This window comes from Felis catus, chromosome C2 (assembly GCF_018350175.1).
Source record: "Felis catus isolate Fca126 chromosome C2, F.catus_Fca126_mat1.0, whole genome shotgun sequence".
Classification (NCBI taxonomy): domain Eukaryota; kingdom Metazoa; phylum Chordata; class Mammalia; order Carnivora; family Felidae; genus Felis; species Felis catus.
The window spans coordinates 111,406,111-111,432,452 of record NC_058376.1 but is presented as its reverse complement, the minus strand read 5'-3'; the positions used below and the strand labels follow the sequence as shown (position 1 = coordinate 111,432,452).

Below are 26,342 nucleotides of genomic sequence, written 5' to 3'. Positions count from 1 at the left end.
TCATCTAGGACTTCTGCACAAATATTTGGTGCCCACTGTGTCACAGGTACTGTTTTAGGAGCCAGCTCTAATGTTATAACTCCCATGGAACTTACATTTCAGTGTGTGGACCTCGATGATAGATAAGTAACCAAATAAATACATACTAGGTGAGAGGTGATAGGTGTTAGGAAAAAATCTAAGGCCAGGTTAAGATACAGAGCAGAATTGAGTGTGTGCTGGGGGTGATAACTTGAGAGATCATCCCTCAGTCTGGAATAAGGTACACATTTAACAACCATATACTTGGGTCCATTGTTTTTAATGTGTTCCACCTCCCGCTCCCTCGTAGGTGAGCACATGTGGACATGCCAGTGACCTCCTCATTCTGGTCCCAGAATCATAGCCTTGTATCCCCCATGGGGCTCGTATTCTATGATGAGGAAGATGAGTCAGTCTCTCTCTATCTCTCTCTCTATATATATAGATATATATAGATATCTATATCTTTATATCTTTATATCTATAGATCTCTCTCTCTCTCTCTATATATATATATACATATACATATATATATATATATTTTTTTTCCCCGTTTCAGGTTACTTTTTAAGTTCAAGCATACAGCCTGACAATAACATTTAACTTATAAGAGCCCAACCTAGGTTCAAATTTCACTTTTCATATATTATCCCAGAGATGATACTTTCAACTTCTCATTACTTTTCTCAACCTACAGCCTATATTTAAGCAGTCTTTTAACAATGGAAAAGTAGTCCTGTAGAAACAAAGCATGGAATTCAAGGTGGGGAAAGAACGACGTGTGTATACGGGTCATGTCTTCCCACTCACTACCCGAATGTCACTGGGCAAGTCACCAAGCTCATTTCTGCATTTGTACAATGAAATGAAATTCACAAGCTTCTACAGTTTAATGAGCTTCTCCCTGTGAAGAATGGGATAACTATAAAACCCTAGACCTTGTCAGTTATTATTGTATTTACTGTCTGCTCACAGACCAGGGCATTTTAGGCCATTGAGATTCCCTGAAGCTCCTGCAAAGACTGTAGGCTGAGAGAAGGGCAGTTTCTGGTAGACAGAGTTTGAGTAAGCACATATTTGTTTAAACTTGTTTCCTTAATTTACTACAATCATTACTCCCTGCCAGTAAGGGCATATTCTCAACGTTCTCTGAATAGTTGTAAATTAAAGGGAAATTTGGAGGGATAAGCTCATCACAGTATTTCATCTTCAAATATATATCATATATTACAGAATATTAAAGAAAACCTCTAAACACAAAATTAGAAGGCAACGCCAAGCCAGTAGAAAAATTGGACACATATGACAAACAAGGCTAACGATCCTTGTGATAGAGGGAACTGTCAGAAATCAGTAGGAAAGAGCTAAATGTCCTGAGAAAGAAAAGCAAGTATCTGAATACACAACTTAAATAAAAGATTAGCCTACAGGTAGATGAGAAATTTTCATCTCTGTTGGTTATCGAAGAAAGAGATTAAAAAAAAAAAAACAAGGTTTAATTTTCTTTATGTTGACAAAGATTTTACAAACATTAAAAAAAATAAATCTTAAGTTTTTTGGTGAAGAGAGAAATGGAAATTCTCATACACTGTTGGTGGTAGGTATACAAATTCGTATACCTGGGGAAAATGTCGTGATATGAATAAAAAGTCATGAAAGTGTGCCTAAGATCAGAAAGCCTTGAAAATGGAATTCTGCTTAATTTCTTTTAATTTATCTCAATTTCTATTAATTTAGTTATCTATTAATTTATCTAATTAGAAATGATCAAGATATGCCCAACATTTAATGTATTTTGATATCTGTCAGAGTATTACTTAGAATAGGAAATTGTAGGAACAATTTAAATAAGTAACAACAGGGGGCTGACTCAATAAATGAAGCAATGAATAGTAAGACCAATTAATGGTCTGAAATTGTTTAATGAATTTAAATATCGTTTAATGAAAAACATGTTAGAGTGTTTATGCACAACATATGCTCAGTAAATGAATACGTGCAGAGACACATTCCAAAAACAATGGGAAAGTAAATCCAGTGTTTTTCTTTGGCTTGAATTATAAATATTCCAAATTATCTGCAGTGGATATGTGTTACTTTAGAGTTGTATATTAATCCCAAGGGGCAGAATTTATTTCTCTTACAAATTATTAAAGACTGGAATCCTAAACTAGGGTGGAAAATTCAACTCAACTATGCAACACTATCGTGTTATTTTTTCCAACTGACTTCCCTTTTCTGTTAAACCCTTATGCCTGCTAACCAGCCAATGTGAGTTTGTTGTGGGTCATGGGAGGTTAAACATTTCCAGTGAAATGCAGACAAACTTCTCCTGGTTTAAGAAGTCATTTTTAGATTAATATTATGCCAACTCAAAGATCAGACCATTTCTCCCTTCTCAAGGAGTCTCCCCTACCCATTATCCTTCCCCAGATGTTTTCAGAACGCAGAATGAGGAGGATGATAGATGGGAGGAGGGGGTCTGAGGCAGGCCCACCTATGGACGTGTCGTTTTATTCCACTGGTTTTGGGTATTGCCTCTGTTTTAAAATGTAAGTTTTATTATTATTTAGGCACAGCGAGGCTGAGGCCAACAGACCAGGAGACAAGTATCATTGAAAAGATAGTTTGTAATTCACTATTCCCAAGACAGGGACACTGCACACCATGTGGGGAGCCTCGGGGGGCAGCAGCTGGCTCAGCCATGGGGCAGAGGGAACAAGGGAAGAGTGTGGGCAAGAGGCTTTGTGGTTTCCACATGAAGGAATGGATGGATGAGCAGGCTTAGGGGTGGCTTATTTGGGTAATTTCAACAGCATCTGGGTGCAGGGGTTGTCCCTCAGTGTTTGATACCTAGTTCCCGGGTGATTAGGGAAGGGGATAGTGGCCTGGATGTGAGAGCTCCATAAAGGAGATGGTTCGGGGCACAGATTCTGCACTGGTTGGTGTGCATATGAAAGACACCTTGCAGGCCACCCAAGTCTTTTAGTATCTCTAGAAATTGGTTAGCCCTGGGAGGAATAGTCTCTTCCAGGTCAGGAAGAACCCAGGTGTCAGAAACATGTGCTTAATACAGCCTCTCTAGACCCCTCCCTATTTTACTTCTCCCTTCAGGCCTCCAAGCCACTGACATCCGCTACCAAAGCACTTGATTCAGTCACAGGGTCCCGGCTCCTGCTAATTTCTTGTCTAGATTTGCCTCCTTTGGTCTCTAGCCCTCCTGGCACTTTTACTTCACCCTGCATGGGCATGTGGCAACCAAGGAATCTTCTGGAATCTCCACACATCCCCAGGAAACCAGGGCCTGAACTCAGCCCTCTCTCTGCCTGAACACTCACAATTTTGGTTATTTTGCTATGGTCCAGGGCACACTAGGGGCCTTGCTGTCCCAAAGTCCCAAAGGCAGGATGACATGTGCATCTCTGCTTTGGAAATTCTCCTCAGCTGTATTTTGAGGGAACAGTTATTCAAATCTGATTTCTTGCTTTTCTTCCTCTCCTCTTGCCCTTCCTTTCCCATTCCATCCTTCCCAGTTTATCTTCTCCACACACAAGGTGAGCTTCCTCCTTCCTGCTTTAGTGAAACTTAATTTACCTGATATCCTTGTTCTCCCTACTCTATAGCTTATAAAAGCAACTCTGGTCTAGTCACAGTAGCCTGGCTTTTTATCATGGAGATTGTGAGAGAAGCAAGAGCTAGGTTTTGCTAGTGATTAACAGCACAAGGGTTTAGCATATTAAAATATTATCCTTGCTATAATCTGTCCTTAGTAAATGTGACATTCCCACAAAGGACATTCAGCTCATGTATATACCTTCTCCCTTCAGACAATATCCTCTTAAACCCTATTACTCTCATCTCTTTAAGTTCATCTGGCTGAACATGGCACTGTGCAAATTCTCACCTTTTTCCAATGAAAGTTGTTATTCCTTCCCCAGAACGCTTATCTCCTCCTAGTCCTAGCTCAATCCTAATCCCTCCTGGTCACCTCCTTGGCCACTAGGAAGCTTAACCAAAACTGTAAGCACGATTTACCCCCAAATGGCTTAAACTTGGATAAGTCTTGCAACCTGGGGATGGAGGAAGTCAGCAGCTGCCTCAGATGAGAGCCACCAGGATCATCCCATCCCAAAGCCCCCACCATGCCCCCAACCTCACCCAAGTCATTGTGCAATCTCTGGCCCTCAGACACCTCAAACAAGAACAGAGGTGCAAGAGAGCACAGGAAGCATTTTTGTCCCCTGTGATCTTTGCAGCAGGTGGTAATTCCATTCAACTCACCATGGGTTCTCTTTTCGGCTCAGCTATGTTTTCCTTCTCTGAAACGGTCTCTAAGTGTGCCCTAGGCCACTGAGCTGCTGCCACTGAAATTGGAATTCCTATATAAAAATAATTCTTTAGAAGTACAGTGTCCAAGCCAAGGGACTAAAAAAAAATGCTTTCCAAGCCTGACCTCTCTTCCACCTGCTTGGTTACCCTACACGTGCTTCTGTACGTAGTTGCTCTCAGGGAATCTTGACTCTCAACTGAAAATGACATGACTTCAGAATTTGAGTCCATTTTTGGTGTGTATATATTCTGACCTCTACATGTTGTGGTTTGAATACTTGCATATTAATATATACATGTAAGATTGCATACTATTATTATTGTCTGTAACTTAAAAAAAAACCTGTCATCGGTATACACATATCTCTAGCCACATCTAGTGAAACTGCATAACATCAAAGCTTAAGAAAAAAATAAATCTCAGAAAAGACTGAATCCATCTGAAGGAACAATTAGCTTGAACCTTGGAATCTTTACACGGTTAGCTATCATTCCAGAGTTAGAGTGAAATGCAGATGTAGAAAGACCAAGAGAATTGACCATCCATGACACTTACTGAGATAGCTACTAAAGGATGTAACTCAATAACAAAACTGAATCCTGATGGAATGACTGGAATGCAAGTAACAATAAAAAGAACAGAAAAATTTGAGCATGTTGGCAAAAACCATACGCTTCTGTGTATTCTTAAAAATGTAAAATGAAAGAATTAGTCAATGAATGTTGAATACATTAGCCAATGAACAATTGGCTACCATATGCATATATTTTTAACCAGTTTGGCTTTTGACTTAATTTTGTTACTGTTTTTAATTACCCTGAAATCCTATATTTTTGTAAATCTATCAGTCTTCTCCCTTATAGTTTTTTTTTTTTTTTAATTTTGCTATCTTGTTTAGAAAGTCTCATTTACACTCCAAGGTTATAAAAATATTTATATACATTTTCAAAACGTATATTGTTTTTCCTATTTACAAACATTAAGAGGTACATAAATATATCAATGTAGGAAAGAAGATTACAGTTAGATACTGAAATTGAGAACAGGGGACATGTTAGATAAAAAATCGTAATCTTAAAGAGCATAAGGCTGAAAGGAGAAGATATGTCAAAGCCTTGAAGCTCCTAATGAAGACTTTAAGTTTACCTTGAAAGTTGATTGCAAGGACATCAATTAATTCTTCTGGTACACTGTCGTTCGTCCGAAGAGGAACAAGTCCAGCAGCAATCCTACTGCCCTGATATTTTTAATTAGAGACTGAGAACATCACATATAACAAGACTTTGTGGTTTTTTCCCCCAGATATTTTAGATTGAATTTGTAAGTGCTAGAAAACAGTTTAAACATATAATAGAATTACTGGGTTGGAAAAACTTATGATGACAGCTGATTGAAGCAAAAGGTTAATTTTATTAAAGGCTTATGTAGCTGTCTGCCAAAACAAAACAAAACACCAAAAACCAAAACCAAAAATGTCCCTTTTATCTTCAGACTATATTGCACCCTTTTCAGTGTTAACTATAGGCCACTTTCATGCATATGTGGAACTACAGCAAATTAGAATACAGAATATAGGGGAGGATTTTTTCCCAGATTTCTCATGTGTCTCTTGATGTATGGTGTTTACACTGTGGTCTGGAAAAAACACAGCCTTTGAAGCCAGATGGTCCTAGATTAGGGTTGCCAGATTTAGCACATAAAAATGCAGGATTCCTAGTTATGTCTGAATTTCAAATAAATAATGGATAATTTTTTAATACAATTCAATGGGTAATGAATTGGATCCCAGCACCACCTTTCCTGCTGTGTGACTTTGAGAAATTACCTAATCTCTCAAAATTCAATCTTCACATTTGCCAACTAGGGAGAATAATAGCCGCTTTTTAGGTTGTTGTTAGTCTTGATATGTATGCAAAAGGCTTGAACAATGTCTAAAATGTGATAGGTGCTTAAGAATCTGTCCCCTCTTCTGAGATTCTATCCAACCACGTGGAAATAGCTGCAGTTATAAATTTATAATCCCTGATGTCAAGAAGTACCTAAATCATTAATGATTAATGAATTTTCATGTTACCAGCCAAGATTTTAAGGCACTGTTTAATTAATTAACTAATTAATTAATACTCATGTTGCCCTTCTTATCTCACAACTAGCATTAATAATCTTCTGGCCCTAGCACTGGGAGGATGTATGGAGGCTTGATGAAACATTTCAATATTAAATTTAAAATGTCCAGAATAGAATTTTTGATTTCTCCATTCCCATCGAATTATCTTGTAGATTTTCCAATTTGAGTAAAAGGTAAAATTGTTTATCCAGTGCTGAAGCTAAAATCTAGGAGGAATTTGGCCTGATCCCAATCAAAATACAGGTGGGTTTTTCTACAGAGATGCAAGGAATCTAAAAAAAAAAAAAAAAAAACAACAAAACAAAAAAACCCAAGATAATTTTGATAAAGAGCAGAGCACACCTTGTATCCAAATCCTGGTTTCTAGGGACACCTGGGTGGCTCAGCTGGTTAGGCATCCCACCTCAGCTCAGGTAATGATCTCATGGTTCATGAGTTTGAGCCCCGAGTCTGACTCTTTGCCAACAACTCAGAGCCTAGAGCCTGCTTCAGATTCTCTCTCTCTCTCTCTCTCTCTCTCTCTCTCTCTCTCTCTCTCTGCCCCTCTCCCCCTCTGTCACTTGTGTGCATGCATGCGCACGCTCTCTTTCAAAAATAAACATTAAAAAAAATTATGAACAAATAAGTAAGTAAATAAATATTGGTTTCTAATAGCATTCCTTAGCTTTCCTTGAACCGGGGCAGGGTATATACTAGATAAGCCTGGAATATCTTATAGGGCCAAAAGGTCAAAAGTGCCCACCCAAAAAAAGAAAGAAAGAACAAAAGAAAGGAAGGAAGGAAGAAAACCTCAAAAACAAAAATAAAAACAAACAACCAACTCTACATCCATGGGTGTTTGTCCAAGTGACCTAGGAAGCAACTGAAAGAGCTCCCGATAGCCAAAGCTGGAACAAATTGAGCAAGAAGATAGTGTTGTTTTGGATTATAACCTAAATGATAAGATAAATATTTATAAGTTCATACTAATATAAATAAATAAGTGAATAAATAAATAATGAGGGATAAGAGACAAAGCTCGCTTGGAAAACAATTCCAAATAATTTATGTAAGATATTTTGTCCTCAAGGAGGTGGAGCCTAACTCCCCATTTCTTAACTATAGGCTGGTTTAATGACTTCATTCCAAAGAGTACAGTCTGGAAACAGGGGAAAAGAATAACTGTCTTAGATCTCTGGTGGGATCTAACAAAAGTTACCCCAACCAAGTGACCAAGGTCATTATAAATGATGATACCATATAAATTACATAAATAAATAAATTATATTGGTAAATTATATGGATACCATATATCCTTGATCTAACGTGATGAAAATGGCACTTTACCTCTGTGGTCTTCCTCCTCCCAAACCCATAATTCCAGTTTAACCATAAAATGAAAATCCAGATAAATTCCAGTAGAAGGGCATTGTACAAAATTTATAATTAATACTCCATGAAAATGTTAAGGTCATTAAAAATGAAGTCTAAGAAACTGTTCCAATCGAGTGGTATATAAGAGACATGGCAAGTAATTGTAATGTGGCATCTTGGAACAGAAAAAAAAAAACAAGCATTAGGTGAAAGAAAAATTAAGTCAGAAATACTAGGTAAAGAATAAAGGATAGAAAATAGTTAATAGTGTATCAATATTATTCAATAATTGTGGCAGGTGTACCATACAAATGTTAATAATATAGAAAACTAGGTGCAGAGTGTATGGGAACTCTGTGTACTACCTTTACAGTTTTTCTGAAACTGTGGTACACAGTAAAATCTATTTAAAAATTAAGAACAAGAACAAAGTAGAAGACGGACACTGCCTGATTTCATGGTTTATTGTGTAACTATAAGCAAAACAGCATACGATTAGTGTAAGAATAGACATGGTGATCAATGAAACAGAATATGGAGGCTATAAATAGACCCACATAAATATGACCAATTCATTTTTTACAAAGATGCCAATGTAACGGGGCGAAGATAGTCTTTTCAAAAATGTTGCTGGAACACCTGGCCATGCATATCAAAGAAAATAATCTTGGTCATTATTTTATACCATATACAGAATTAACTAGAAAGAGATCACAGATCCATATAAAAGCTAAAACTGTATACCTTTTAAAGAGAAAACCTGGGAAAACATGCTTGAAACCTTGAAGTAAGCAAAATTTTTAGGACAAAAACACAAGCTATATAGGAGAAAGCAATATTAATTGAACTTTACCAAAATTAAAAAACTTCAAAAAACATCATTAGAAACTGAAAAGGCATGACATAGGTGGGGAGAAAATATTCACTCTGTGTATTTGTATCTGACAAAAAACATTAGTCATCACAAAAATGTAAATTACACACATAGTAGAATGGCTTAAGTTTAAAAAGACTGATAATACCAAAGGTGGACAAACCAACATTGAGGAAGTGACATTTTCAAACCTTATTGAATGCAGATATCAAATGGTACCATCACTTTGGAAAACTGTTTGCCACTTCCTCATGAAATAAGACCTATGACCTAGCAATTCCATTCCTAGATTATTTATTCAAAATGAATTTTAAAGTGTTTTCTAAAGAAGACTCATACACAAATGTTCCTGGAATCTTTGATTAAAATACCCAAACACTGTAAAAAGGCACAATGTCCATCAACACATGAATGGATTGCAAATTATGTTCTCTAGCTACAAGGGAATAGTATTCTGCAATGAATAATAAACTCCAGATCCGCATAACAATATGGTGGAGACTTGAACACATTTAGGCTAAGTGCAGAAGCTAGACTCCAAGAGTACATACTTGTGTGATTCCATTCAAATAAAATCCTAGAAGAGAAAAAAACAAAATGATAGCGACAGAGAGCAGATCAATGTTAATTAATTAAAACTAAAACTAAAAATTAAAAGGTCAGTGGAAACTCTTAAGAGGTGGAAATATTCTGTAGCTAAAATATTCTGTGGTGATACACAATTACATTTGTCAAATATCATTGGACTGTGCATTTACAGGTGGTGTGTTATGTGTAAATTATACCTCAGAAAGTGGATTTAGAAAGAAAACTATATATACTGTATATTTAAGTGTGCAGTTATGGATCCAAATCACAGTTCTGCCACCTACAGCCTGTGTGACTTTGGTCTTGTCCCTTAAATCATCTTCATATGTCCGTGTCTCCAGATGGGGCTAGCACTGGTACTCGTCTTGTTATGGGAGTTAAATGGGTAAATAAATGTACATAAAGTGATTAAAAGCTGCCTGGTGCAGAGTAAGCTCTAACTAAGGAATAGCTGTTCTTTTTACTCTCGATTTTCTTTTTTTCTCAACATCCTCATTCAGGAACAATGGTGATAAACCCTATCACTTTTACTCCCAAAGTACATACCGTCTTTCTTCATTTTTTCTTCCGAGTGCACATAGCCCTTTAATTTGTCTCTTCACGTGAACGTTGGTCTCCTTTCTCTGCAAAGTGGTTTTCAAAAGTATGAATGAGCTCATATTACATTCTTGCTAAAATCCTTCAATGGTTTTCCTTGGCACCTCAAATAAAGTTCCAGACTTCTCGACACCCAGGGGCCCTTCCGGAGAGCCTGTCCGTGTACCTTCCACCTCCTCCCTAGTCACCAGGCTCCAGCTCTACTGGACGCTTTTATTTTTCTATTCTTGGAACTCACTAAATTCCTTCACGCCTGGGGCCTCAGCACCAGCTGTTCCCTCGGCCTGGAATGCTCTTCAAGTGGATCTTTGAATGACCGACTCTGATTTTTCAGTCCTCAGCTTGAAAATGCTACCTCTTCAGAGAATATTTTTCAGACAACACACATTTTAAAGGAGTTGCTCCTGTGTGGTCGCCATCTGCTATATTAGCTTTTTACATATACTTTACTTGTTAAATTTTTTTTATTGTTTGTTATTTTTGAAAGAGAGACAGAGACAGAGAGACAGAGAGCAAGCAGGGAAAGGGCAGATTGAGAGAGAGAGAGAGAGAGAGGGAGAGAGAAAGAGAGAGAGAGAGAGAGAGAGAGAGAGAGAGAGAGAGAGAGAGAGAGAGAGAGAGAGAAGACACAGAATGGGAAGCAGGCTCCAGGCTCCGAGCTCTCAGGACAGAGCCCGATGCGGGGCTTGAACCCTCACACCGCAAGATGGTGACCTGAGCCAAAGTCAGACACTTAACTGACTGAGCCTTCCAGGAGTCCCATTTTCTTTATCTTGAAACAATCACAAACAGACAAGAGGTGGACGAATGATACAAAGAAATTTTTCCCTAAGCCCCTTGAGAGTAATATGCTGACATGATGCCCCTGTCTCTCTCCACTCTTTCAGTGGGTATTATCCACAAACACGGGCATTCTCCTTTGTGGCTCCAATATAACCAAGTCAGAAAATGAACATAAACACACTACTGCTGTTTAATTGTTTTGCTTTATTCGCCTTGTCCCAATAATATGTTTTATCACGAAAGGATCCGGTTCAAAATCACATATTGCGTTTGTCCTTAGTTGCTTCAAACTGGAAGTCCTTCAGTCTTGCCTTGACTTTCACGACCATATTACAGGCCAGTTATCTTGTAAAATGTTCCACGATGGGATTTGTCTGATATTTCCCTGTGATTAGATTCAGCTGTGCATCACTGACAAAAATATCACAGAGCTGATGCTGTATCCCTCTCACTGCTTCCTCCCAGGGGGCAAAAGGGTTTGATTCTGCCCTTTACAAGTGATGTTCACTTTGATCACTTGATGAACGTGGTGTCTGCCAGGCTTCTCCCCTATAAAGTTCCTTACTTCCCTTTGTAGTTTGTAAGCAGTTTGTGAGGAGGAGCTTTGAAACCCTAGATATCATTTCCTTGTCAGACTTCCAATTTTTTTCACTTGTTTGTTTATATGAACTGATGGTTCCCTATCTTATTCAACATGTTTTCCCCCATTGCTACCGTTACTTATTCTGATGCTGAAACTGTCCCAAGTTTGGCTAGTGGGAGCCTCTCTAGGTTGACTTTTTCCTTTTGACATATTTCAGTCATTGTTGTGGTGTTTCCTGGCTTTCTGGCCTGATGAGATGTTCTGGGCTCATTTGTACTTTCCCTGCCCTAGCCGTAGAATCATTTCTTTTTTTTTTTCCAAAGAGCCCTGTTTCCTTTCAGTGGGAAATGGTATTTCTGGGTTCTAGGTAGGCTAATTGCTATTGGAGTTTGATGCCTGAGCCCTCTCAGAAAATATGTGAAATACATAGATATGTGTATAATACTATATTATTTACATCACAAATATCTGTTATATATCATAAATATATGTATTTCTACACATATCTGTTTATTTCTGTATTTTTCTGCACATATACTAAAAGTGCTAACTTTTTCAATCCAGTCTAACTGATTCGGATTTATTCTAGTTTTCCCAGTTTCCGAATTTATAACTCCCTTCTCCAACAGCTACAAATCTGGCTTCTATTATTTTTAGTCTATGTTCTTATATGATGAATCCCCTGTAGTAGTCAGTCTCCAGGGTCGTCCATCCTGCCTCACTGCTGCGGGTGTTTTCAGTCTGCTCAGGCTGTAATGATCTGTACTACCCTCCTCCATCCTCTGCCCTCCTCCTCTGTCCTATCTAATAGCTTTGGTATGACGGGAAGAGAAAAGAAAGAAGTAAAGGAAGAGGAAGCCTGTTCTAGATTCTTCATGGCAGGCAGCACGATATAATTTACCCAGTTGATTTCTTTTCTCCTTTGTTGTATGTCTCTCCCAACTAGAACATCAACTCTGCAAAAGCAAGCAACTTTTCTGTCTGGTTACTAAGAACTTTGAACTCTTGGAAGGCAAGAGGTGAATATTTGTTTCTTCTACAGCGCATGAATACGGGGTTGAAAGAAACCATGCCACTTACTTTTCTTTGAAATAGTACCACTTGGGGCTCTATCACAATGCAGATAGCAATCACTTTAATTGCATATTTCATATTCAAACAGGTTGTTCTAGACTTGTAGAGGCATAGTTTTAAATTCTCACACTGTAATTATGTCAACTTTGGAGTTACTGCCATCAGGATAAAAACACTTCTCCTTCTTGGTGTTCAATGATAATAACTAATTATTTAAACCTTTAAGAGTATCTTACCTTCCCCCCAAAATTTATTCAGATACATAGGTTTATACGTCAGTCAATGGAATGTTCAGAAGTTGATTCGATTGAAAATTTACTTTGTGCACCTATGTAGTTTCTTTATGTATTTTCCTTCATCTAGGTGATATACATATTGTCATTTTGATAGGACTGTGGCAAAGAAAAAATGCTTTAAATATAAATTATTTTCTATCTGTCAAGGAGATAAATAATTCATACCTAAAGATGTTGGCTTACTTCTTTTCCTTATTCCTGGTATGATATCTTCCAGAGGGACATGCTTTTGATTTGGAGACATTCTGCATGCCACAGCATGTGTCGTGTGCTATGTTAGTTGCTAAGGTAACTGTATTTTCCTGAAAATACCAAACTAAACAGGAGCCTGAATCATCAGCGTGCAATTTGCTGCTATAATGTTCGTTGAAATTTTCCTTAGCAGTCAAATAAACATGTAATGCTTAGATCATTTGGGGTCCTTTCTCTGACCTCTCCTACTCAGGTTTTGACATTCAGAATAAGCACAGAGCAGTCAATTACATAAAGAGGTCTAAATATTTTCTGAATTAGAACTCACATAAATTCTCAGGTTCCACTAATTAGGGACTATGTGATCATTTCATCTGGATTGGACATATTTTTTCAATCTGTCTGCATATGAATTGGCTAAGCAAAATTGCAGAAGAAATTAGATCGCAAGGCATTTAAGAGGTTAAACTGCCCCTCAAAGCCTTAACCTGTTTTTGTAAACAAATCGATATAATAAGAATTGAATCTTTCTTTTTGAGGCAGAACCCACAAAACATAAGCTCTTCACTTCAAAATATCTTGGGAAAATAGTATAGAGACTATGTGTGTTGATAGGTACACAAATGTATTAATTCATTTGACAGTAATATGAAAGTATTTTTTGCTGTAATCGGTCTGAAAGTTTTCATTTTTTCCTATAGTTCATACATTTCCTAATCTTGCCTCTTTATTCCACGCATTAGCAAGTTTGTTTTAATACATCTTTTATTCAGTGAAGCAATTTAATAAGATACATGGAATTTTACACATTTGGGGACAGTAGTCATGAAACTGATGAAACCACACATTGTGGACTGATTGCTGTTATATGATGCATACCTTAAAATTTTTAATTTCTCTCGTAGCTTTTTTGATTCTTAATGCAGTTTTTATCAAGAATTTCAGCTTCACTTTGAAACCACAAAAATGCATTTTAAATACAAATTTAGGTTTAAGAGAGAGCACAAAAACATGTTTTTTTAAAAAACAAAAGTTTTTTTTTTCAGGAACATTCTCACACCTGATCCAATGACAAAGAAATCTACCTAACTCAGAGATTTGCACTGTCTCCAGAGTCAAATGGTCAGAATTCAAATTCAGCTCTGCCATTTGTCTATAGGAGGGCCCAGGCTAGCCAGTGAAAGTATTCATTTCCTCATGAGTACTTTAGGGATTATAATAATGTCTACTTCTTAGGATTGTTGGAGGATTCAATCAGACGACCTCTGTAAGGAAATCAACATGGTGCTTGACACATTATAAGTGTTTAGTAAATGTTACCCGCTATCATTTCTATTATTATTATCACATTAGAATGAGAAATTCATTTAAAGTTGTTTTTTGGGTTTTTTTTTTTTTTTGTATGTTGAGTGTAATATTTGAGCCTCAGACGTTGTAGATTTCATTAAGTGGTATTTTAGCTTCCAATAGGTGTAAACCTTATGTCACAGCACTTGGTGAGGCATTTTTTGGTGAAAGGATAATACCAGTTTCTAAAAAAAAAAATATGAGGGTTTCGACCAAGTTAATTTTTGAGAGTAAATCTTGGCGCCTCCTTTAAAATGACAAAGCTTTCTAGTTTGAATTTGTTTACTAAATATTCCCAAGTCTTTGTCAAAAGGAAATATTAGAACATAGGCTGACATTTGCTTGATGACTCACATTGCCCCTTATGAACTTCAAGCAAAGTGCTGCAATCCAGCATTGCTCTTGGGGATTTCGGAAGTCCATGGGCAAGTATGCCCTGGACAACTGCGATTTTCTGTTTGGTGTTTCCTTGGACTCTTCCTCACTGTCAGCTGGCACTTGTATGCCTTTAACAGTTCTGACCCTGTCTCACCTGCAACAGAGTACTTCGGAAAGAGACCATGTTGCCAAAGGAAACAAAATGCCCAAGCAAGTAGAACATGCGGTAAGTTTATATACCGTAGTAAACCAGTTGGACCCAGGATAGCTGCTCTGCTCCCTATAGGGATTCTGTGCCGAAGGTTAGAGTTTGGAGTAATTCTAGCAACAGGCTAAATGAGACAGTTTACAATTAAATGTAGAGGTCTTGCATTACTTGAACATAGGGATGGGATATTGATGAATGTGTCATTTAGTGGGGAGGCTGCAAATGCTTGTCAAATCTGCTCTGTCACTTGGAATGAAAGTGAGTCATGTATGTTGCATAATCTGTTTTTCTTGTGAGTCATACTAGTTCTCCAGAAATGGCTTCACCTGCTTTCCTTTGGAAGCTAATCTAATGGTTATTTTAACTACATTTACAGTTTCTGTATTTTGACTTACACTAGGTAGTCTGATGCAGAAATTAGCTAATTTGAAGCTCCTTTTAAATTTTCTCTTGATAGGGGTACCTGGGTGGCTCAGTCGGTTAAGCCTCTGACTTAGGTTCAGGTCATGATCTCGCAGTTCACAAGTTCGAGCCCCCTGTTGGGCTCTGTGCTGACAGCTCAGAGCCTGGAGCCTGCTTTGGATTCTGTGTCTCCCTCTCTCTCTGCCCCTCCCCACTGTGCTCTGTCTCTGTCTCAAAAATAAATAAACATTAAAAAAAAATTTTTAAGTGAATTTTCTCTTGATAAAGGAACTTCTTTTATGGTTTTATTGATTAGATTATTTGTTAATTGAAAACATTACATATAGAAGTTTATTGTCTTTTTGGATGTATAATTTTGTATTAATTCTAATATTTCACTTCTTTTTGGTAATAAAAATGTGAAGATATATTATCCTTAATTTATATGTGTTACTCAACCATGTTATCTTATTTTGTCACATCTGTTATTTTTGATGACCAAGATGTTATTTATTTGATTCAGTATTATTTCTATTTATTTCAATGTCCTTAGAGCCTAATTAGTTAATTAATGAAACAAGTGTCCATTATTACCTTCTTTTTAATAATTTTTATATCATTAGTGGTTAGTAGAATGTCTGGAATAGATTAGATGCTCCACGTATGTTCTTCATTAAATAAATAAATGAATGAATGTTAATACCAGGCTTAGTGTTAACTTGGCTATGACATCGTGGAGAACATGAGATGCTTTTGTTGTTGTTATTGGTGGTGATGTATGTTTGCTGATCCATCTCTATATTCACTGGTCTTTTTGTAATTTGTTGAAGTTTTATGGGATATGCTTATGTCAGTATGGAGGAATGCAGAAAGGGCTTAGGTCCGTCTGGCTCCCCCGTCATATGTCTCGCACCTCACTTAGTATCAGATACATGATAGATGCTCAATAAGTATTTCCTAATCTGGATGGACTGATTCAGAATGCTCACTCTACAATGATGAATGAAGAAGTAGCATTCTGGTTTATTTGCTTCTGGTGAGGGCTATGGGTACCACATTCACCTGACTGCTTATGTTTCCGTCCACAAGTTCATTATCTTTGTAATTTCTATGTGAGAAGACAAAGACCAACTCTAATTGCTTTCACTATTGTGAGATGACTACGAAATGTTCCTTAACTATATCAGGCTACTTAAAGTGTATGGAAGCAAAGCCTGTCCTCACCTACAACCCCAGTCATTCAGACTATATCAATCCATGGCTTAGAACACATCCTCTGTTCAAAAATCCAGTCATTTCTGCTAGTGTTTCATGTGTTTAAGATATTCCATCGCTAAGGACATTGTTTTTTGATAGCCATATTCTTTGTTCAAGTATGAAAACTACAGTCTTCAAGGCCATTCCGGTGTTATCCATGATAGGTCAATCTTATAGTTGACACTTCTGATGGCAAACTTTGAGTTACAGGAATCCCTAATGTCTTTCTTACTTGCTGATTCAAAAAATGACTTACAAAGCATATAGATTTGTAAAATAATATATTTTAAAACCAACCATCCCCTTGTTGCTTGCTACTTTTCATCCAAACTCAAAATTTTAAACTCAACATCTAGTTCCAGTCTAACATGTCCATGCTTCCTTCTTCACAACCATATTGCCTAAAATACTTTTTGTTAGATGATCACTAGGAGCACAGGGGAGAAGGTATGTACAAATGATGTATCTATGGAGTATATAAGGGTCGGACCAAGCACCATCAATAATATAGATTATAGGAGCTGGGAGAGACATGAGAAAGACTATGGAGAGAGACTTTACTCAACAAATATTTACTGAGTGCTTACTCAGCATAGGCACAGGTACTTGTACAGGATAAAAAATGGATCCCACATCCTAATCCCTATGAACGTTACATTGTATGACAAAATAAAAGGGTCTTTGTAAACATGATTAAATTAAGGATGCTGAGATGGCAGAGATTATCCTGGATTATCTTGGTGGGTCCAGTATAACCCAAGTGTCCTTATAAGGAAGAGACAAAGGGAGATTTGACACAGAGATGGCATGTGAAGACAGAGCAGGAGATTTGATGATGTTGGTCTTGGAGACTGGACCACGGCAGGCACAAGCCAAGGAATGTCGGCTGCCTTTCCTTGAAGAAGACCAAAGAGGCAAGAAACAGATTCTTCCCTAGAGCTTCCAGAAGGAGCAGAGCTCTGCCAACATCTTGTTTTTAGTCCAGTGGGAATGATTTTAGATTCTGGCCTTCAGAACTGTGAGATAGAAAATGTTTTAAGCCACCAAATTTGTGGTAATTTAGGAAACGAATACAGTGCCTAAACATATCAGTGCAGAGAAAAAAAAAAAAGACACAAATCTGGCTCTTCACTTACTGAGTGTATGCCTGTAAAACATAGGGGAGAAATTTATACCTAGTAATGTACTATGTGCCAGGCAGGTAGGCATTTTATTCACATCTGTTCAGTCTTAATATAATAGTTTGAATTTAAATGCAAAGCTACACTTGAAGAGTATATGATTGGCTACTGATAGCATTTGCCACTGAGGGCATAGGTTTTGCAGATTTTTTGTTCTTATTCAAAATGGTTATCAAATTTCTTGTTTCTTTAGCCCATAAGCTTAGATTGTCCTAAGGCTATCAACTACTCTGCAATACATATTAAGGAAAATCTAAGACACACCTTAGCCTTCATAAGAAATTATTTCGATTTGCCATCATGTGACCAACTGCAGCCAATCTATAAATGCTCAGAAGAAAGTAGAATTGGTAAGAAGCCATCACCCAAAAGACTAACCCACCACCCCTGGGGGGTTGGAATGGATGAGGTAAAACACCAAGGCTGGCAGCTATTATGTGTTTTCATCAGCTCCTATGCCCAGCCAGGCTGCAGTGCTGCTCTGATGGTTCTCCTGAGAACACCAACCCCAGGGAAGTTGCCATAAACTTCTGAGGCCATGGGACTACTAGTGATCATCCTAAGGGTACACAGTGGGCAAAGAAAGATCAGAACATAATTTGATCCTCCTGTTCTCTGCTGCTGCTAGCTGTCATCAACCCCTGACTGCAAGCTCGCTATCTCCCTGCTTGAACAACACATACCCGTTCCAATAGCTTTCCTTCTCCCAGTGGTTTTCTCCCATATTTGTCTGTTATGTCTTGGGATTTTTATTTTCTTTGTCCAGTGAGATACACAAAAGAGAGAGGATGGTTCTACAGCCACCTCTCCAGGGGAGATTAGACATGTACATCATGGGCACCCAGCTCTCTCATTACCATCAAACCTGCGGGACCCATTGCCAGAAGTTTTGTTTCTTATTGAGTAGCTAAGACTGATCTAGTTTTGTAGGAACCTGCAGGTTTCAGGAGCCATATGACCACTTATTTGTTATCTGTGTGTAACCTGAGACTCCTCCCTTTTTCTCTCTGCTGATTCTAGAAAGCTGGGGGATAGCATGGACTCTTGTGTTTTTTCCCCCTAACTTACAACTCATATGCTGAATTTTCTGTGCAAATGCTAAATGGGTTGGAGGAAAAAGAACTTACTTTAGTTCCACTTTCAAAGCTCAGAAATTAGTGTTAAGCAGACTGAAGCACCTGGACAAGGAGATGAGTACAATATCTGAGTCAAGCCAAATAGACTTTGATAAGTATGTGAACCTTGGGTTGAATCTCATCAAGTCTGAAAAAACACATTGGAACTAGTTGATTCCAAAAAATAGTGCTCCAAGGGCACCTGGGTGGCTCAGTTGGTTAAGTGTCCAACTCTTGATTTCAACTCAGGTCATGATCTCACAGTTCGTGAGTTCAAACCCCATGTGGGACTCCGTGCTGACAGTGAAAAGCCTGTTTAGGATTCTCTCTCTCTCTCTCTCTCTCTCTCTCTCTCTCTCTGTCTCTCTCTCCCCCCCCTCCCTCTCCCTCTCCCTCTCCCCTCTCTCTCCCCCCTCCCCTCTCTCCCCCCCTCCCTCCCTCTCTCTCCCTCTCTCTCCCCATCCCACCCCTGCTTGCACACACACTCTTTCTGTCAAAATAAATAAACTTAAAAAAATAGTCCTCCAAATAGTCTTAGTTCCAGGCTTCAACTTTAGCATTTAGATTTTTAAATTTAGCAATTTTATTTTGTTCAAGTTAGGCAAATCCATTTGTCTTGCTTATCAGCAAATGTTAATCAGTTCACCAAACTTGCAGAATATTAGGAAAAAAATTAGATTATATGTGCAAAGCATTAAGCACGGTGCCTGGCACAAGAATTTGATGTATGTAAACCGGGATTATTAAGGGGGGTGGTGAAGGTCCAATCGGAATGATGTATACAGGTGCTTTGTGAAAGTTATAAATGCCAGTTATTATAAATTCGTTATTCTTACTCTGAGGGAATATTCAGTGTATTCCAATGATAAATTCTTGTTACTTGAATTCATGTTGTTTTAAAGATTCAGTCTTGTACTGTTCACTCCATTAGAACTTATTGTCCTTTCCCTTTAGATAAACAATGGTAATGTGTTCAAATTAATCCAGTTGGAATTAATTAAATTAGCCTATTGGAAAAATAACATATATCAGGTGCATTTCTGAAGACTCCATCTCAACGTTAAACATTTCCTTAAGAAATTAATATAATCAGCTGATGGTTGGTCTCATCTGACCATCTGGGTTTCCACACTAATTGCTGCTGATGAGTTGCTCTTTCTGTTGAATTTTTAAGTTCAGGTAGAAACAGCATTGTGTTCTTTATCCTTCATGCTTCAGTTCACACTCACTCATTAGGGAGAATTCAAGCAGATAAAGAAAAATTAGCCAAGGTGTAATTCTAGGGTGTGTCCATATACTTTCATTACAAAATAGGTTTAGGCCTTAAAAGTTAAATATTTCTAGGTAAACTGAATTAAAAACAAATACAACCGTTAAGTACAAGAAATACAATTCCAGGCGTGAGCCTTTTGGTGTAATCAGTGGGTAGCTAAGATCTCTTTCTTGCGTAGGCACAGCAGGTGTGGTCCATTCAATAAACACATTAGCAAATATTTTATGAGTGTTTTTGCACTCTGCTGTTGATATTGGTGTTGTAGAGGAAACAGAAGACATACAAAAGAAGGTAGGAATTCTGAGGTCATAAGACTTAGCTGAAGGCCTAACTTCACTGTCTATTAAATAGCATATCTCGTATTCTTCAGCTGACAATTAAGGAGACTAATTAACGGAGATGCTGGGATCAAATAGTGTCTGTGAGAATGCTTGGTAAATATCTGGAGATTATTTGTCACAATCATTTCGAGACCTGGGAATTGAAGAGCTTATACATTAACAAAGAAGGCATTATTAAATATAAGGTAGCTTTCTACCATCAAGTGCAAAATTGGTGGTATGGACTACTTCTGGTAACATTTACAACCTGGACCAGAGTTTCATGGAGCCAGTGAAATTTTAACTCATAGTTTTCATGTCTCAGTAAATACAACCTTGGGATCAGGTTTCATATTCTCTTCTCTCTCAGATCCGTATCTGATCCATCAGAAAATCTTGTTGGCTTTATTTTCAAAACGAACCTCAAGCCTATCCACGTTCTCCCACCTCCACCATCAAGATCCTGGTCCAACTTTCCATCATAGCTCTCCAATAGCTCCCAACTCTCCAATAGCTTCTCAGATATTTAGAAGAAAGTACAATGCTGAGGGAGGGTTGAAGGCTCCCTCTTACCTGCCCAGCATCTGCCTCTGCAACTTTCTCCCCCACAACTCCTGCCTCCATCACTGGCTCCAGTCTCCTTGTCAGACTCAGTTTCCTGAAATCTCAGTCTTTGTGCTGGCTCTTCTCTCTGACTGGAACGTAGAATTCTACCTTACACCAAATATAACAACACGGATACCAAAGGTAATTCCAGGTGAATCGTGAAAAGCAAAACGGTTTACAAGAGGAAAAAACAATCAAGAGTCCAGAAAGAGATATAAGATAATACCGTCATCACCTTGGGTGAGAAAAATTCTATGAAATAGAACACACCCGGAAAACACTAACGGAAAAGATTACAAATTGGAGCGCATGAAAATAAAGAACTTTTGTCCCTCAATAGATACCACGAAGAGAGTGCAAACAGCACATCACCAGCTCTCCAGGTGTGTGCACTTCTCTATATAGGTTTTATTTTTACACACTCACACAGACAGGCTGTGAACTTGGAAGGGTGACTTAAACAACTACCTGGTGGGGTGGACAGTGAAGGGAGAAGTTAGGGAGAGAGGGCACACGACCCATCAGGCTACTTAACGCAGAGGGGAGAAGGGCATGCAGAGGTCCATGGAGGCAGACACTGGCATTGCAGAGAAGGCAGTGAGGTGCCCTCATGTTGGCCCCCATCTCTGCAGCCTCTGGAACTGTGCTGAAAGGCACACTGCTATCCGCTATGTGTGGCGGGCTATTTTGAGATAATTCAAATGCTTTATACTCCATATTCTCTTCAACATGTACTTCTTTCTGTAAAAGTGCACTCCAAAAAGCTGATCATCATTAGATACAGTTTTACCTTTTTTTTTTTTTCCTGAAGGATTGAACAGAACAAAAGTACATTCTCATGAAATCTGATGAAAATACTAGGTGGTAATCCCACAAGGCTGCTTTTCCATGCTGATTAATTAGTTCAAGTTTTATCATCTTCAGTACGTATTAAAACTGCTAGTAGTTTAAGCATTAAGTTAATGATGAAACCAGTCCTTGACTTTCTGGTTAGCTTTGGTTGAGAAGAACTCAGTATTTCACACCCACCAGGACTTGGGCTCTAATATTATATCACCATGAGTAAAACATTATACCAAATATGGTTATCTTTCCCTGAAGTCAAGAATTTCAATTTGTTAACTGCTGGAAATAAACTCATCATAGTTTCTAAATATCTTGACTGTGCTTTAAAACAAAAACGACTCACTGTAAATATTTAGCCAGTAATTATTAAATAGATCAGCCCAGCATGACTGTTCCAGCTGGAGGAGGAGAACAGATTTCTTGCTGCTCATATGACTGTATAAACCATTCTTTAAGTAAGGCTGAGAATAATGGTACTGATTATGTCTGCTCCCGGGATTCATTCCATTCTCACAACGCACATGCCAGCTGAAGTCCACATGAAGTCCGAGCTCAAGTGAAGTCTGCAGTTAAAGTTTTCAGGTTATTTCCAACACCTTAAGTTTCATTTGTAGACCTACGTAAAGGGGAATATTCCTTTTGCAAATTAAAACAAAAATACAAATAGATAGATACAGATATTTGGTGACTTAGATATGTGGAGTGGTCTACTTCTAGTGTAAATTTTTTAATGTTTATTTATTTTTGACAGAGAGAGAGAGCGCGCACACACACGTGCGGCAGAGAAAGAAGGGACACAGAATTCGAAGCAGCACAGAGCCTATGCCGGGCTCGAACTCATGGACTACAAGGTCATGACCTGAGCCAAAGTCAGACACTTACCCGACTGAGCCACCCAGGTGCCCCTACTTCCAGTGTAAAATCTAGCTCATGTGCCAGGGATAGGGCTACCCATGCAAAAGTGATAACTTTGCCTTGCCTTGATTACTAATCACGATCTATATTTCTTTGTGTTCAAAAATATTATTCAAGTGCATCCATGCATACTGTCCTCTAAATAACTTTATGCAAAGTGGTTTTTAATGTTATTGTAAGTTTTTCCTAAAAAAAAAAAGTTATCAGAAGTCTAATATTAAAGGTAATTTACCCATCTGCTTATAAGAATATCCATTTCAGAGACTATTTAAAATATAAAGGACCATAAAATAATGAGCTTAGAGGGTACAATTTATTCTCATTTTTACACTTCTCAAGTATTTCTAATTTTGAAGTATATGCATTATGGATTTTAATATTTACAACATTTTCTTTACATTTACACCATTTTTCTTAAACTTACCAAATACAGTAGTTACTGCGTTTCTTGACTTTTTTTTTTTGAGGTTGATGTATAATAATTAAGCTTTGTTCCATTCTGCTTTCCAAGAACTTTCCTCATTATCCAAATTTAGGAAATGAAATTTTAGTTTAGACCACACCATCAAGAAGTATCTACTCTTTGCTCTTATGTGAGAGATGACTACCCCAAGAGATATGATTCAAGTTTTCCAAACACTTGATATTGTAAACATATTTCCAGTTTCCAGTTATTTTACTTTGTTTATTAAAAAAATGGATCGGGGCGCCTGGGTGACTCAGGCGGTTAAGCGTCCGACTTCTGCTCAGGTCATGATCTCGTGGTCTGTGAGTTCGAGCCCCACGTCGGGCTCTGTGCTGACAGCTCAGAGCCTGGAGCCTGTTTCCGATTCTGTGTCTCCCTCTCTCTGACCCTCCCCCGTTCATGCTCTGTCTCTCTCTGTCTCAAAAATAAATAAACGTTAAAAAAATTTTTTTAAATAAATAAATAAATGGATCGAAGCAGAGACGTTGTCACATAAAATTAACTTCTTACAAGAAAGGAGGGAGACACTTGATTTCTGTTTCCACAGCCTCACTCTAAGCGGCTATTCATTGGGTTGCTTTGTCCTGGCCTGTGAAAAAAACAATGTGGAAATGGTCGAGGACAACTCATCACTTTAGCATTGAAATAACTCACAAAGAGAACACCTGGGTGGCTCAGTCGATTAAGCATCTGACTTCAGCTCATGTCATGATCTAACCATTTGTGAGTTCAGAGCCACACCAATCTCTTGGATCTTCAGTTAAAGCCCCTGCACTATCTCACAGTTCATGAGTTTGATCTCCTCGTCAGACTCTGCACTGACAGCATGGCACCTGCTTGGGATTTTCTATTGCTCTTTCTCTCTCTCTCTTTCTCTCAAAACTAAATAAACATTTTTTTTAAAGAAAAATAAATAACTCAAGACAGAAATAAAAACCAAAGTGCATACAATGCATCTCAGTGTTCAAAACACTTCTGCACCCATTATGTTTTTAACATGCAGCACATGGTCCTGTTCTAACATGACTGGCATCACATGTAGACAAGAATTGCCTGTGAAGGGCGCCTGGGTGGTTCAGTCAGTTCGGCGTCTGACTTCAGCTCAGGTCATGATCTCGTGGACCATGGGTTCGAGCCCCGTGTTGGGCTCTGTGCAAAGGTTCAGAGCCTGGAGCCTGCTGTGTCTCCCTCTCTCTGCCCCTCTCCTGCTCGTGCTCTGTGTTTCTGTGTGTGTGTGTGTGTGTCTCTCTCAAAGATAAATAAACATTAAAAGAAAAAAAATAATTGCCTGTAAATAGCCATCTTGGCAACAGGAAGAATGCAGTAAGAAAAGAGGATGGGGTATGTTGACTGCATAACATTAAAAAGGTTGTCGGTCCCATACTATCCCAGAGAATTTCACTGAAGAGGTTGAGTCATTTTGGGGATCCATAAATGTGATCCATTCTATCAAAGCCTCTCCACTTTCCCCTGGCTGAGCTTGAACACAGACTTCAGGTTTCCTCTCACTCCCAAGGGACTTAGTCTGTATTAGAGATAAGACCCCTAAGAGAAGCAAAGGACTGCCAAACTGAAGCTTTCCTCCCTAGTACATGGGTGACTTCACTCATCAAACATGGAAACTAAAAAGGAGCAAAGGAGGTCTTTTGCATACCCTTGCCCTTTGGTACTCTGTATTTTCCTTATTCAGTGTTCCTCCAGATGGTACGCTCTTTGACAGGGGTTGTAAAGTGTCAAAGCTTAGCATAGGGCCAGTTATACACACTGACCATTTAACAATTGTTTGAGTTGGGGCGCCTGGGTGGCGCAGTCGGTTAAGCGTCCGACTTCAGCCAGGTCACAATCTCGCAGTCCGGGAGTTCAAGCCCCGCGTCAGGCTCTGGGCTGATGGCTCGGAGCCTGGAGCCTGTTTCCGATTCTGTGTCTCCCTCTCTCTCTGCCCCTCCCCGTTCATGCTCTGTCTCTCTCTGTCCCAAAAATAAATAAAAACGTTGAAAAAAAAATTAAAAACAAAAAAAAAACCAATTGTTTGAGTTAATAGTGAATGAAATTTTAAAAGTAAACGTAATATTAAAATAAATATTAATATAAATAGATCAAGGAAAAAGGCAATTGTCATTGAAGATATGATGAATCCATAGAAAAAAAGACTATTTTTTGTATATTCAATAATATTAATCATTACAAAATTATTCACATGTAATATTACAAACTATTTTTCTGTAATATTTAATATTTAATAACAAATTTTCTTTAATACTTTAGCAAATATGAAAAACAAATATATAATATTTGAACTATCTTTAAAAAAGTTTTTTTAAACTCCAAATTGCTACTTCTCTCCTGTTATTATCCCCTATGAAAAAACAAACATATAATATTTGAACTATCTTTAAAAAAGTTTTTTTAAACTCCAAATTGTTACTTCTCTCCTTTTATTATCCCCTATGAAAAGGAATTTGGTGGGGTGTCTGGGTGGCTCTGACGGTTGAGCATCCAACTCTTGATTTTGGCACAGGTCATGATCCCAGGGTCATGGGATCATGGGATTGAACTTTGCATCGGGCTCCATGCTGAGCATGGAGTCTACTTGGGATTTTTTTTTCTCTCTCTCTTTCTCTCCCTTTGCCCCTTCTTTGCTTGTGCGCTCTCTCTCTCTCCCCCTCTGTCTAAAATTTAAAAAATAAATAATAAAAAGGAATTTGGTGATATTCTTTAAATAATTTCCATGTTCATTACTCTTTTTAAAAAATTAATAATATATCTTATTTCAATGTAACTAAAATGTAAGTAAAAATGTAAAAAAATAAAAATATTAGATTTTTTCATACTGTCTTCAAACCAGTCTTCAAACTTTAAGAAAACATTTTATTTTTATTTGTGTATTCATTTGTTTTCATTTGCTTAATTGAAGAACATTATTTTTTATTGAAATATAGTTGACATACAATGTTCTATTAGCTTCAGTTGTACAAACATAGTAATTTGACAATTCTATACGTTATGAAATGCTCACCACAGTTGAGTATAATTACCATCTTCCCCATATTTCACTGATTCCTTTACCTTCCTCCCCTCTGACAACCCTCAGTTTGTCCTCTGTTTATGAGTTTGTTTCTATTTTTGTTGGGTTTTTATTTTTTAGATTTCGCATATAAGTGAAATCATAGAGTGTCTGTCTTTCTCTATCTGACATTGTACTTACCATA

At 37.9% G+C, this 26,342-nt stretch overlaps 2 long non-coding RNA genes across 5 annotated transcripts in view; one reads left to right on the top strand and one right to left on the bottom strand.

The window, feature by feature from the left end:
* LOC123380086 overlaps positions 1-26,342 on the top strand; it is a 241,189-nt gene that overhangs the window by 155,367 nt on the left and 59,480 nt on the right. The gene's annotated exons all lie outside the window — the stretch shown is intronic.
* Positions 8,279-10,237, bottom strand: LOC109491722. The gene is made up of 2 exons (XR_002145189.3): positions 9,841-10,237; positions 8,279-9,283 (listed from the first exon to the last, which is right to left on the bottom strand). It is a non-coding gene; the product is annotated as an uncharacterized LOC109491722 (long non-coding RNA).